Genomic DNA, 14,091 nt, shown 5'->3' with positions numbered 1-14,091 from the left:
CTCCTCTCGTGCTCTCTCTCAAATAAATAAATAGAACCTTTAAAAAAAAAAAAAAGAGGGGCGCCTGGGTGGCTCAGTGGGCTAAAACTTCTGCTTTGGGCTCGGCTCATGATCCCAGGGTCCTGGGATTGAGCCCCATATTGGGCTCTCTGCTCAACAGGGAGCCTGCTTCCTCCTCCTCTCTCTCTGCCTGCCTCTCTGCCTACTTGTGATCTGTCTGTCAAATAAATAAATAAAATCTTTAAAAAAAAAATACGGAAAGCTTCGTCAATTGGCTTGTCATCCCTGTGCAAGGCCATGCTAGTCTCCTCTGTGTCGTTCCAGTTTTAGGGTGCATGCTGCTGAAGCGAGGGCGAGAGGGAACTCTGAAAGCTCAAAATTTTCCAAGGCCTAAAGCAAGGAAACTAGGATGATGAGTGATGGGCAGAGGAGCTGCTTCTGTTCAAGTTCTCTGTCATGGGCAGAACTGTGTCTGCCAAATGCATCTGTTTGAGTCCTAACCCCTGCACCTGGGAATGTGACTGTATTTGGAGACAGTCTTTCAGGAGGCAGTCAAGAGAACACTGAGGCCGTACTAGGTAGGCCTTCTAGGAGGCCAGTAGGATACAGACAGGCACCAAGGGAAGACAATGGGAAGACACAAGAAGACTGCCAATTGCAAACCGTGGGGAGATCAGAAGAAACCAACCCTGCCGACACCCTTGAGCTCCCAGAACCGTGAGAAAATTAATTTCAGTTGTTTAAGTGCCCCTGCCCATGGTACCTGGTTTGACAGCCCAAACAAACGGACAAAGCCCCCCAACCCTGCCAGCACAGTGTGGGCCACTTCTCCCCACTCAGAAACAGAGCGCCCTCAGAAGGGAAGCCCCTTCCAGCCATGGTGGAACTCACATCTCTCTGACTTCCAGGCAGCTGGGCCTCCTGAGTCAGAGCACAGACAAAAGGTGGGTCACCAGCAGGCCACAGGGTAGCAGAGGGGATTTCTGGGGGAGCTATCCTCAGGTATCTTCAAGATCAGACCTGTGTGTTAGGCAGCCGCCTTGCAGCCTAACTCTAGGGACCTAACCCAAGGTCCCTTCCTTGCAAAGAAAAGATGCCTTGGGCAGAAAGAATAAAAGGAGAGGAAATCAGACAACGGGGACTGAAGAAGAGGACACCAAGGTGGGCCAGAGCCAGAGGACAGAGGAACCCTCTGTCCCCAGCTGGGAACACCCCCTTCCACTTCTCCCGCCCTCCCAAGGCTGCCCACTGGGCCATTCTGTAGTAACCAACACATATAAAACTCCTACTGTGTCCAGGGCATTCAAATCCTCTCTTCTGCTATCCTCTCCACAAGAAGGGATAATGTAAGGTGCGGAGAGGTAATCAGATGCCCAAGGAACCACAGGAGGCCAGCGGGAGGATGAGATCTGGAGCCCGTGTCCCATGCCAACCATTCCCCTGCATTTTGGGAGAGACTCTTTTGAAGTATCGCTGTTTTCGCTATAAAGAGAAAATAAGGTATCTTGCTGTACAAAGAGGCCCCCTAGAAGCTACCATCACTACCAACCTAGCTTAGGTAATGCATCCCCTTTAGCTGGGTGCATTTGAGAGAGGGGAAATCGGAGTCCAAAGAGAGAGGCAAACACTTCTAGAGGAGAGAGAACGGGGTGGGGGTGGGGGTGCAAAGCCAATGTTCACAGCAAGGCCTGAGGTCCTTGACCATGTAAGCACCAGCCCTCTGCAGGCAACGGGCTGTTTGGGGGGGGCTGATCCCCAGCAGGATTCTGGGGTGCCCCTCCCTGCAAGCAGTGCTGAAGAGACAAGCTCATTTGCCTAATAAAGCACTTCTGAAATGAAATCTGCGGCATAAAGCAGTTGTTTTTGTAGGAAAAGACCCAAGATTTGTCGAGCAAACACTAGACATAAGAGGGTACACTGTGATGTCCACATTACGTTAAAAGTCCTCTACGTGTGACATGTACATACCCATATATTGACATAAGGAACATCCATCCACTCTTCTTTCGGTGACAGTATCCGGGCTTTTCTCTGGGAACGCCCTCTTCCCCATGCTCTGGCCCGGTACTTTTGAAACCTTGGTGTGGCTTACACAGAGTGAAGTGTGTACACCTTAAGTGTCAATTCAATGTGTATGCGTGTACATATGCACCGTGTCGGTACCCCCAAATCAAGATGTAGCACATTTCCAGCTCTCCAGGAAGATGCCCTGTACTCTCTTAGTCAATTCTGACCCCCCCCCACCCACCCCCACCCACCCCCACCCCCCGCCAGTCCTGGAGGTAACTGCTCCTCTGCTTTTCAGCACTTTGTGGATTGGGTTCTTGCCAGGCTCTGTGCTCAGTGGCAAAGCTGATTGGGCGGGGGGAGTGGGGGGAGCTGTGGAGCGTATGATTTGGGTCTGACCAATCAGAGCATCACGTTCCTCTAACCAGAGAGATTGGTTCAGGGGTTGGTACCAGGGAGCAAGGCTGAAACCGACATGTTGTGGTGGCAGACCCTCCTTCTCGCTATGGTGCAGGTGGAAGACGTCTGAGTACCTGGGACTGTAGGAGCCCAGAAATGGTCAGCAGAACAGAGGGCAAGGCTGAGAAATGGAGAGAACCTGGAGAAGCTGTCTGAGCCCGTAGATCAAGCTGTATCCATGTGAGCCAGTAAAAGATTTATTTTGTTTAAACCACCCTGCTAAAGTATTAATAGATGCTTTTTAATAGAGGAGATAGCAAGTGCAAATTTAGTCACACTCAATTTTATTTAGAAGTTTGTGGCTTCCTTTATTACTAGGACAAAGTCTTACCGTGCTCTTCACAGACGCCCAGATGGCTCTGCTGCCTCACCATGGACCACTCCTGTGACACTGATTTTCTCCCTCCTGCCACAGGGCCTTTGCATAGACATTTCTTCTTCATTAACCACTCTTTTCTCCCATCTTCACCTACTATACAGATCCCAACTCCGTTTTGATTCCCTCAGCTAAGCTTTTCCAGGCCTTCTCATCAAGGTCCCTTTCCTCAGTTTCGTTCCTTTATAGCTCTCCTTTTGAAAGTAAAATACAGTTGAATTTTTATAATTGTGTGATGATTTCCTATCTCTTCCCCACTCAACTATGAGTCCTGTGAGATAGCAAATGACATCTATGTTTGTTCACTGTGGTCCTCCTGGTGCCTGACACTCACTCACTAGGTTTGAAAACAGATTCGTATTAACTGTGGTTCTGGCTGGGGGAGAACAAATTGCAGCATTTTCCTTTTCTAAGTTGTGCATTTTTCTATAGTGTTCTAGTTCTTCAGGTGTACCTATTATTTTTGTAATCAGAGAACAAATTAAGGATTCATTTTTATAGAATGAGAAACAATGGTTTGTCTTCCCCCCATAAAAACCCTATGGCTAAAAGTGTATCTGTTCCAACACAAAAGTATATGAAAAATAGTCCTTTAAATTTTTTTAATATTCACATACACAAACAGACACCACGAAACGAATGCACAGAATCATTTTCCTTTTAAGTTTTGCTCCCACCAATTTTTCTTAACCTTTGGTGCCTACTGCTGTATGCTTGCTAGAAGCCCCTTCAGACAGTAACATGAACGAGCAAGTAACTAATGAATCTTAACTGAAAAAATCAACGGGAAGTTAGCTTTCTGTGTTCAGAATTTCTGCCTGAGGACTTGCGCTCAGCGTTGTGATTTTTACTGTGTGCTTCTCAGGAGTCATGTCTTCTGCAACTAAAATGATTCCTGATTCACATGATAGGATTAAAGCTTGGTGATTCCCCGAAGCTTTTCCATGAGCTCTAGGAGGTCCAGGTGCTCAGCCACCTGGTCACAGATGAAACAACGCCGTGCTCTCTGTCTAAACCGGGAGGAGTGGGCTGGACGTCTGGGAATAGTTCTTGGGCTTGTGGCTCATTCATTCTGTGACTTTGGGCCTCAGTTTCTATTTCTCTGGTCCTCAGTTGACCTGTCTGTAAAACAGGAAGGAGGGGTTTGATCAAGCTAGCACTTTCCAAATTTGATTTTGGCTGGAAACCTTTTATTTTATTTTATTTAGTGGTGCCTGGGTGGCTCAGTGGGTTAAGCCTCTGCCTTTGGCTCAGGTCATGATCCCAGGGTCCTGGGATCAAGCCCAGCATCGGGCTCTCTGCTCAGCAGGGAGCCTACTTCCCTTTCTCTCTCTTTCTGCCTGCCTCTCTGCCTACTTGTGATCTCTGCCTGTCAAATAAATAAACAAAATATTTTTTAAAAATTTATTTTATTTATTTAATTATTTTTAAAATTTGTTTTTTCTTTTTTCTTTTTTTTTTTTTAAATAAGCCCTACATGAGGCTTAAACTCATCACCCTAAGATCAAGAGTTTGAAGTTCTACCAACAGAGCCATGCAGGCACCCCAGAAAGCTTCTTTCTTTTTTTTTTTTTTTTAAGATTTTATTTATTTATTTGATAGAGATCACAAGTAGGCAGAGCAGCAAGCAGAGAGAGAATAAGAAGCAGGCTCCCTGCTGAGCAGAGAGCCCCACGAGGGGCTTGATCCCAGGACCCTGGGATCATGACCTGAGCCAAAGGCATAAGCACTAACCCACTGAGGCACCCAGGCGCCCCAAGCTTATTTCTTTTCAAACAAAAATCAGAAGCCAAAGTCCAGTCTATAAATGGATAAAAGCAGAACCACTCTGTTGGCTACGGGAACGGGGGTCTGACAGCCATCTATTTGCCAGTCTTTGAAGCTTCCTGACTGCCACCCCTAACCCAAGGATGCGCACGCACACGCACATATACACCTGATACATACATGCACACAGGTGCACCTGCATATACACATGCGCACACACACACTCATATGTGCACTGCGGTGACCTGTGGGACACCTCCATGGAACCCCCAGGGCACAGGGCACCTGGTCTACAAGCTATGGACAAGATCATCTCTTCCGGCTCTGATGTGCCCTGGATTTCATGTGATTTTGCTTATTTCGATACGAACCGCCTGATTCCCACCTTTCCCCAGCTGTTTCTTATTTTGCCCATTCCCGCAGCAGCAATTTACTGAGTCAGTGAAAAGGACCACGTGCCAGACATTACACTGGGGAGACAGCAGCTCCCAAGACCAGCATGGCCCTGCCCTCACGGAGTTTACAGTCCTCAGAGGGAAATAAGTCCCAAACCAACAATAGCACAGGTGGCGTGTGACTGTGATGACAATGCTAGCAAAAGGAACTCCAAGGGGCTAGAGGGCACATGATCCCAGAGCCCCGCTGACTTGGGGCACAGGGACAGCATTCAAGAAGAAACCCGAAGAATGGAACAAGGAAGCCAGGAGGAGAGGAAGAGCATCAAGGAGAGAGAGCAGCCTGTGCAAAGGCCCTGAGTCTGAATCTTCACCCATCTGGGAGCAGACAGAGGGCAGAGCCTTGAGAGTGTGTTAGGAGGCTGGTCTGACTCCTAAAAGAAGCCTGAGGCCCTGAGCCAAGCACGCATCTGGGCTGACATACATACATACAGCAACATTTCTAGAGTTCCTCCTGTGTGTGGCCCCTCTCCCGGATCCTAGAGATAAAACTGTTAAAAAAAATTTTTAAAGACAAAACCTTCTGCCCTTGTAGGGTTTATATTTTAGCGGCAGAGGGAGAGACATAATAAAAAACATTAAAACAGGTAAGTGGCAGGCAGATCGGGCTATTGTGGGGCCTGAAGCTTATATATTTTGTGGGGACGGATAGATTCCTTAAGAAAAAGGAATAAAGAATCATAAATACCGGAGCAGCTGGGTAGCTCAGTTAGTTAAGCATCTGCCTTCGGCTCAGGTCATGATCCTGGAGTCCCAAGATAGCATCCCGAATCGGGCTCCCTGCTCGGAGCAAGGAATCCGCTTCTCTCTCTCCCCAGCTCATGCTGTCTCTCTCAAAATTATAAATATCAATTTTGGTCAGGGCCTCGGAACCTGCTGGTGCAGCTCTCAAAAGTATAAACATCATTAGTATTCAGGAAAACCCACCTCTAGCCTGATCAGTGTGATGGAGAAAAGTCGAGCCCAGGGGGCCAAAGGAATGGGGAATATCAGAGAAGCGGACCGGGACTGGAAATGAGGTAGACAGACGAGGACTCATGGAGACAGTAACCTCCGGAAAACCTAGAGGAGATAAAGGATCCTCGAGGGGTTTTGAAGGAAGAGCATTCCAAGCAGAAGGAACAGTGCTTGCAAAGGTGCTGAGCCAGAGACCTGCCTGGAAGGAGGCTAGCATGACCAGAACAGAAAATCGCATCGTGGGGGAGTAGAGGGAGATGGTCCTCGAGGTAACTCAAGCCAATGGGATCAGACGGACGTTGATCCGTCATCCTGTGAGGGTACAACGTGGGCCGTGGGAGGAACCCAGAGACCAGGCACTAGGCTCATTTCAGTGAGAGAGGCTGACAGAGAGCCGGGAACAGAGAGACAGGGGCACATTTCCAGAGCTACTTGACTGTAGACTTGGGAGGGCGGGCAGGGCTCAGCGCTGCTAAGTGGGTGGCTGGCTGGGGAAAGGGAAGGTGAAGAAGAAATCCAGAAGAGTGGAGAAAGGAGACAGAAGTCTTCCCACACCATTTACTCCCACCCAACCTGCTAAAAGGGAACCAAAATGTTTTTCGACAAGTTAAATTGTGTCCTTCCGTATGCAAATGTGACTCACTGTCAAACGTTGTTTAGCATCTTCCAAGACAGAAGACGGCAGAGCCTTTGCAAAGCAGCCACAGAGGCCTTCTGTGCTCCTACCCCATGAAGCCCGAGGCTTGCAAGGCCCCTGGTGGGGAGGAAGGGAGAGCAGATGCTATCTGAAGAAGGCAAGGTAGCCCTGACATGGGCCACCCTGGCGGAACACTGGGACATTGACCAAGGCCAGGCCAGGCCAGGAGGAGGAAGGTGAGGAGTGAGTGGGGGGAGGGCATGCGGCTGTCGTCCTGAAGCCCGTGGTGTGGGGGAGCAGAAGAGACCGGAGGGTTGAGCAGGGCTGCAGTGAGTTAATCCATGCAGGGTGTCGGGCAGGCGGCCTCCGACACTACCCCGGGCGGCGGGGCTCCTAACAGTTCACCTTTCATGGCCGGTTGCACCTGCTGGACAAGCTGGGATGACCCAGCCTGGCAAAAGCAGCCAGCCATTGGTTTTTCCAGCGCTGGAGATGGGCTGCTGGCTGGGGGTAGGAGGGGCACGTGGGATGGGGGATGGGGGGTGATCCTTACCCTCCCTGTTCCAGATGGGGAAGGGCTCCTTGAAGATTCGGGTTCACAGGCCAAGTCGGAGGCTGAGGGGTCTCTGGACACCAGCTCCCCTTCATTCCCATCTGTGCACTATGTTTGGGGCAGAAACCTGGCTTTGTGTCCCAGCTCTGCCAGGACAGGCTGTGTGAACTTGGGCGTATTGCTTGACCTCTCTGAGCCTCCGTTTCCCTGTCTATCAGATGGGGTTAGTGTTCTAATGCCATCTCCCGAGGCATCGGGGAGGATTAAGTAAGGGCCCAGAGCAAGAGAGTCAGTAAGTGGAGGCTAGTATTATTATTTACAGACCCAAATTCAAGGCCATTAGGCTGACACTCACAAGGACAATGACCCTGACGATTTTAAACCGGAGCTGCAAACCCAGGACACACAGGCGCTCTACCAAGCGGCTTCAACCTCCAGCACGCCGATCCAAAGCTTGAAACCCCAACACTGTGCAAACTCCTTGGGACTAGCAAAGAAAGACTCTTGCAGCCCTTGGAGGATGGAAATGGATCCAGTCAGTTTGGAGGCAGGAGGTGACAGGCCTTGGCGAGCATGGGGAACACCCTTGGGAGGTAACCAAAGGCTAGTGTCCATTGCAGGAAGACCGCTGTGCCCAGAGAGAAGGGGCTCCTTCCAGAGTGCGTCAAGGCAGCTCAGGCCTCCAGCTCTGACCTCCAATCGGGGAAACAGTCTCGCTGTTCAAACTGACAGTAATAACGTGGGGCCAGTTCCCATCTGGCTTCGAGAAGGGCTTATTGAATGAGCGTGCTGGCCAAGCACTCTGCTAAGTTGGGAAGCACATGATTAATGAGGCATAGCCCTGTCTTTGTGGAGCTCACGAGGACTAATATATTCTGACCTCCTCTGTGAGTTTCTACAAATATTATCCTCTTTAATCTCAAAACAGCCTTAAGAAGAGGCATGAGGAAAGGAGTTCAGAGAAGTTGAAGAGCTGCCCTGAGTCACCCAGCGGGCGGGGGCAGACGTGGGCCTCTGAGCAGACACCGGGCTCCTGGCTCACACCACAGTACCTAGGGGCGTCCCACTCCCAGCCTGGCCGAGCTCTCACATTGTACTTTCCCCCCAATCGCCTCTCCTGTGTCCCTAAAAATCACATCTAGGCATGTTCTGTGATAAGAGGTTTGAAGAGAAAGCGAATTCTCTGTCTCCACTTTCCCAGAACGTGTGCCACGGCCACTAGCCCCGAGGGCTTGGTGCAGAGCCAGTCCCTCCCAGAGGACACACGGAGTGTCTCTCACTCAGACCCCACAGGGACCCCGCTTAGGCCGAGCTCAGAGCCCCCGGGCCACCGCTGCCATCAAGCACGCAAATCAAACCCAACCGTGACCCAAAACCACAGTGATTTTCTGAACCTTGAAATGAACACAAACCTTCCCAGTTTCCAGAAACTCGAACCCAGTAGAAGGTTCACACCTCCTGAAGGCCAAGCCAGCCAACAAACAAAAAACATCCAGACAGATTCAAGCCTAAAACGTGAGCTTCCAGAAGAGCATCAGGCCAAACCCCATGCCCCCAAACTTCCAGTCATGGTTTTGAGTCTTTGAATGTCAGAAGGAGGGGGTCCTGAGGAGTCAGACCAAACAGGGACTGAGGGGCAGGGCCAGAGAGAAGGGACCCTGGTGGGGCAAGGCACAAAAACAAGGCCTCTCTCAGCCTTGAGGGTCTGTAGTAGAGACTTCTCTATCTGTGGAACAAAGGAAGTGGGTCCTTCCCCCAGGGAAGGGAGGGAGGGAGCAGAGAAGTCAGCAAAGAGGGCTGTCCATGAGGAGGCGTCTTCCTGGCCGGGCATGGGCTCACCTCACCAAGAAGCCCGGCAGGAATGAGGCTGGACCTGGGCCACCATCTTGCAACCCCCAGTCCCTGTCATCCCAGGCAACAAAAGGAACAGAGGCGAGGGTTTTGGGAGGCTTTCCCAACCATGTCCTGCTCTATGGGGACAGGCACAAAGCAGTGGAAGGGAGACAGAAGGGTCTTTGCATTGCAGAAACTCGGAGGCAGGGAGAGGAGGCTTGGGGCACACAGAAATCACCAGGTGCAGAAATCACCCAAGTCTTTTCTCAAAAATGTGGTGCCTACACCTGGCCAGCAGCCTGAGTCCATGGTGACAGCTGAGTGTCCCTGTGCCCCAAGTCGGGGGCTTTTTCAGGGCTTGTCCCCTTGCACAGGGAACCAGGCTGCTTCCCAGCTGGGCCTGAAGGGGGGAGGTTGGAGCTAAGCGGGAGGGGAGGCCCAGGGGGCTCAGAGGCCACTGAAGGATGAGCTCCAGGGCAGCGAGGGGAGGCGAACAACACCCACTTCCACTGGCTAGTGGGTAAAGGAAAGGGGGAATTAAACCCACGAGGGTCCAGACAGGGTGGAACTGGCGGTCTTGACAACTGAACGCTCTGCCAACTTAGGTCCTCTTGGTCCAGGCTCAGCCATGACCCTAGGGTAAATAGCCATTCTTCTGAGGAGATGACCTTCTGGAAAGTTGCTGGCAGAAAGTAGGTGGTATAGGGCAAGCCACTGGGAGTCAGAATGGGCCAAGTTTAAGCCTTCACTTTCCTCCTATGTGGTTTGGGCAAGTCCCTCAACCTCTCAGTGACTCAGAGGCACCCGTCTGTAAAATGGGGTAATTATCCATGGTAATCCTGAACGACATGAGCTCACACTTAGAAGGTAGCAACACCTAGTAGGTGCCCTAAGGCTTGGAGTTCACTCCTGGAGGCGTTGGCTGCCCCTGCTGTCACAGAGGCTCTGCTTCCCGAAACGCCTGCCCCCCCACAAGAGCCCAGGCGGTCCCCCGGGGCACAGGCTCGGAGCCCGGAGGAGTCAGCCTCAGCCAGTGCCCGACTCGGGTCTAAGGAGGGCACTCACCCAGCCACCAGTGGAGGCGTGTTGAGCCCCTCCACGGAAAAACTTGGATGGGCTGGAAAATCCCAACTACAGTTACATTTTCAAACCTTCTTACAATCCAAATGTCAACACCAATCGAAACAATATGTTTATTTGCAACCTTCCTGCCAGGCCGGATTAATTTCTACAGGCTCAAAGCCCATTTTGGAACTGTAATGTCTCAATTTTACAGATGAGAGGAGGGAGGAAAATACAGCCAAATCCATCTTTGCCTTCTCGATTGGGGAAGTGCTGGGGGAAGGAGAGCATCAGGGCGGGTTTTGTGGTTGGTCCTGTCCACCCCACCCCCCGGGCCCGGAAGATCCTGTCACAGCATCTGGGGTACAGCCCATCTGGTCTCTACCTTGCAGCTTCCTTCTCCTGGGGCCTGGCCAGGTCACCAATTTCTCTGCTCGATGGGGGTCTGGCAGGGCGGCAGGTGGGTAGGGATAGTCAGCTGGCGTCAGGAAGACGAAAGCAAAATTGAGGGATGAAGTATCTCTGAGCCCCAGGGTTCACGTGGGCCCCAGATGAGCTGGGTCCTGGTGTGTGGCTTTGTAATAAGGAGAAGAATGTCTTGAGCCCAGACATTGGGCCCCACTGGCAGAGGACCCAGCCCTGCCTCAGACGTCCTGGCATGTGCTAGACATCATGTGGGTACAGCGCACCGTCTGGAATGCTCACAGCAGCTTGGCAAGGTGGGCACTGCCGTTGTGCCCATTTTTCTGATGAGGACACTGAGGCTTGTCCAAGATCTCTAGCAGGCATGTGGCAGAGTCAGGGTTAGAGGCTGGTCTGTCCAGAGATCATGCCCTTTCCAGCCCTGGAGACGAAAGACTAGAAGGGAGTTCTCCCGGGGAACGCTGGCTGTCGGGTGGCTTTCGAGCTCTCCCTGCCTCCCAGCTCCGTGGACAAGCAGGACAAGAGCCAAGCAGGCAGGACAGATGGGACGCTGAGTGTTGTTCACTACTGTCCAGGACACTCGGCTCTCCTTAACATCCAACTCCACCGGGCTGAAAGGTAAGTTTGGTCTAACATCCCCTCCACAAAAGTCAGATTCTAAGGCCATTGTGAGAAATATGTGACGTCCTGTCTGTGGAAGGGCTGGGAACGCCTCCGACTAAAAGCCCTACCATGTCAGAGCTCCTGTCCACCCTTCCAGAAGCCTCCCTTGCTTTCCCATCTCTTGTTCCAGCTGGTGTCCTAGGCAGCGGTTTGTATGTCTGGATCCCTCATCGGGTCAGGTAAGGGACTTGGCCCCCAGGAGGCCCTCAGAAAAATCGCCCCGAAGGCATGAGTTGAGAATGAAGGTCCGCTACCACCATGAAGAAGGTGCCATTACTGCCCCCATGTTAGAGATGAGGAACCCGAGGCTCGGGAAGACACAATGACCCACCCCAGGTCCCACGACGGGTAAACAACGGTACCTGGTTCATGGTCTGGGTCTGCCTGACTCTGGAACTGTATTCAGAGGAGGGAACGGTCAGGACCCAGCCCCGGACGCCTTCTCCACTTGTTCCTGCAGGAACTGGACTAGGCTTCACGGGAAGCCTGGCCAGAAAGCTGGAGAGCCTGACAGGCCCACCTCCTCACGTCCCACAGGCACACTCAGAGGGGTCCCCTGATACGTCCTAAGGACCCCAGACCATGGGACTCGGGCTCTTGATTCACTTCACATGGGCCTCACCCTCAATCCCCGCTGTGGAAATCAGGCCTCCCTCAGGCTCGGGCCGGCAGAGGGGAGAGGTTTCCTTCCTTGTGACAGTGGAGGGCTGTGGAGGGAGCAAAAGAAACAATAGGGAAGGCTGGGAAGCACGCGTAAAGCAGCCCCAGAAACCGTACCCTGGTTGGATCACCTGTCCAGGGGCCCTGGAGGAGTCCTGGAGCCACACAGCAGAGCCAAATGTCTCAGCAACAGAGTGGTAGGTTCCAGGAAACGGCGGGGGGTTGCTCCGTGGAACCCCCATGATGGGAATCCCAGGCCCCCCGCCAGGACATCAGCCCTCTTAGGACACATTTACACGAGAGGTCCAGGGTCCACGCATTCCTTCCCTCACTGACTTGGGCACACTCCGCTTTCCTTCGTTTCTAGAATTATAAACAGCATGAGCAAAAGGAGACGAAAAGAAAAAGAAAATCCACTCAGGATCCGGCCTCTTAGAGAAGACCGCTGTCACTGCGTTGCTAGACATGATTCCAGATTACTTTCTGTGCACTTGTGTCTGTTTGTCTTAAAACTGGGATCATACTGTCCGGAGCTTGGTTGTCTCACCTCTCTCTCCCCTTCAGAGCGTGTAAAACGGTCGTGTGCACCCACACGCTTCCCCAGCACATTTCTGGAAGAAGAACACGCAAGAAAGCAGAGAGGGAGACTGCAGATCTAGAACGGGAGAGAAAGTGATTTCGGATGTCACATATTTTGATTTAAGAAGCACTTCCGAAATGTTTATTACGTGCCGGACCCCGTTCTTCTAAGCGCTGCACAAATACTAAGCCATTTCACGGACTTTAAAAATACTTCTGTAGAGTTTCGCTTCTTACCAGGTGTGTTACTTTCATAATGAAAAATGAGTTTAAATTCTGAAACTTAGTGAACTAGTGACTGCCTCTCCGCGTCAAATAATATCCATCAAATATCTTTTTATGTATCATTTCGACTTGCCAGCGACAGCTTTCTAACGGGTGGTGTCCTGGACCAGGGGCCTTTCAATGACCAGCCCGGGATGGAGAAGTCCAGACTTTCCAGCATCCTTGAAAAGGAGCAAAAGCAGAGAGAACAACTCTCCTCACCCGCAGGCAGTCACGTCTGTGCATGCTTTATAAACAGAGACCCTTCTCTGTCCTTGAGCCAAACCAGGTAGCAGACACAAAGCCAGACCAGCCACTTTGTGGGGTTTCAAACCAAAGTGACTCAAATTCTAATTTTTTTTTTTTTTTAAACCAAATGTCGATGGAATCAGAGCTATTTCCCTGAAAGCCCAAGAGAGCTGCTCAAAGTGGGACCAGGCCTCTTCATTTTTCTTAGTATTTCAATTAAGGAACAGTTGTTCCTTAAATCTTGGAGATCTATTTCAAGGCTGTGTGCTTTTTCGGCTTTAATGGCACTGCGGGATGTCACTCACACCAAATGGGCTCAAAGTTCAGACGTGGAAAGGCCTGGGTTCTGAGTGCCCTTAAATGGGTTCGTAACCATTCTGAGCGCCAGAGTCCTGCTCTTTAGGGCTGTTATAGGACTGAATAGCCCTCGGAAGAGGGTCCCCAGGAAGTGGTGGCCTCAGAGGCGGCTTCGCCCCTTTGGTGAAGTCCCAGGTCATACTGAGACTAAGCCACAGACCTGGCCAGTGTAGCTGGAGGTACCCCAAAGTCCTGTCCCCGAGGCCTCTTCAAAACCCTTCAGAAGCCTGGGCTCAGACTCTGGACACTGCTGCCCCATTCTAGGCCCTAAAGATCACAGGAGTGGGAGGAAAAACAGCATCTGCCATCCCCAGCTGTCCTTCCCTCTGAGGTCACACCCACCAGCCTCAGGCTGCCCATTGCTGATCACAGACCTGAGTTGACATCAGCCCCAGAGACACCTCCCCCAGTGGGAATGGGGGCCCCACGTGACAAAATGGAGCCTGGGGCTTGGCTTGGGGACCACAGATAGATGCCCAACTCCCATGCACATTCTCACACACTCCCCCGTGCACAGGCAGAGGGACCATCTCTGTCCATGGATTACTGCGCTGTCCCAATTTTGCACACACACACCCCCATCCCTCACCAGGAGAAGGAAGGAAAGAGGGTTGAAAATCGGTGCTCTGATGCCCCTGAACTCCCCTGCAGGGAAGTGGTCCAGACCTTCCAGGTGGGAACAGAGGCTTCTAAGTGGGGGACAGTTCCCAAAACACGCCCAGGAGGCCCCATGAGAGAATCCAACACCCGGGCATGGAGCCCACTAAGCAGTTCAAGACTGTCAGCCTCT

The 14,091-nt window shown here is 51.6% G+C and overlaps 1 non-coding gene across 1 annotated transcript; it reads right to left on the bottom strand.

Annotated features, from left to right (window-relative positions):
* Positions 1–248: 248 nt before the first annotated feature.
* On the bottom strand, positions 249–350 carry LOC131822954 (U6 spliceosomal RNA). The gene has a single exon (XR_009350413.1). It is a non-coding gene; the product is annotated as a U6 spliceosomal RNA (small nuclear RNA).
* Positions 351–14,091: the final 13,741 nt, after the last annotated feature.

This window comes from Mustela lutreola, chromosome 1, assembly GCF_030435805.1.
Source record: "Mustela lutreola isolate mMusLut2 chromosome 1, mMusLut2.pri, whole genome shotgun sequence".
In the NCBI taxonomy this organism is placed as follows: domain Eukaryota; kingdom Metazoa; phylum Chordata; class Mammalia; order Carnivora; family Mustelidae; genus Mustela; species Mustela lutreola.
This window is presented reverse-complemented; position numbering and strand designations above follow the sequence as displayed.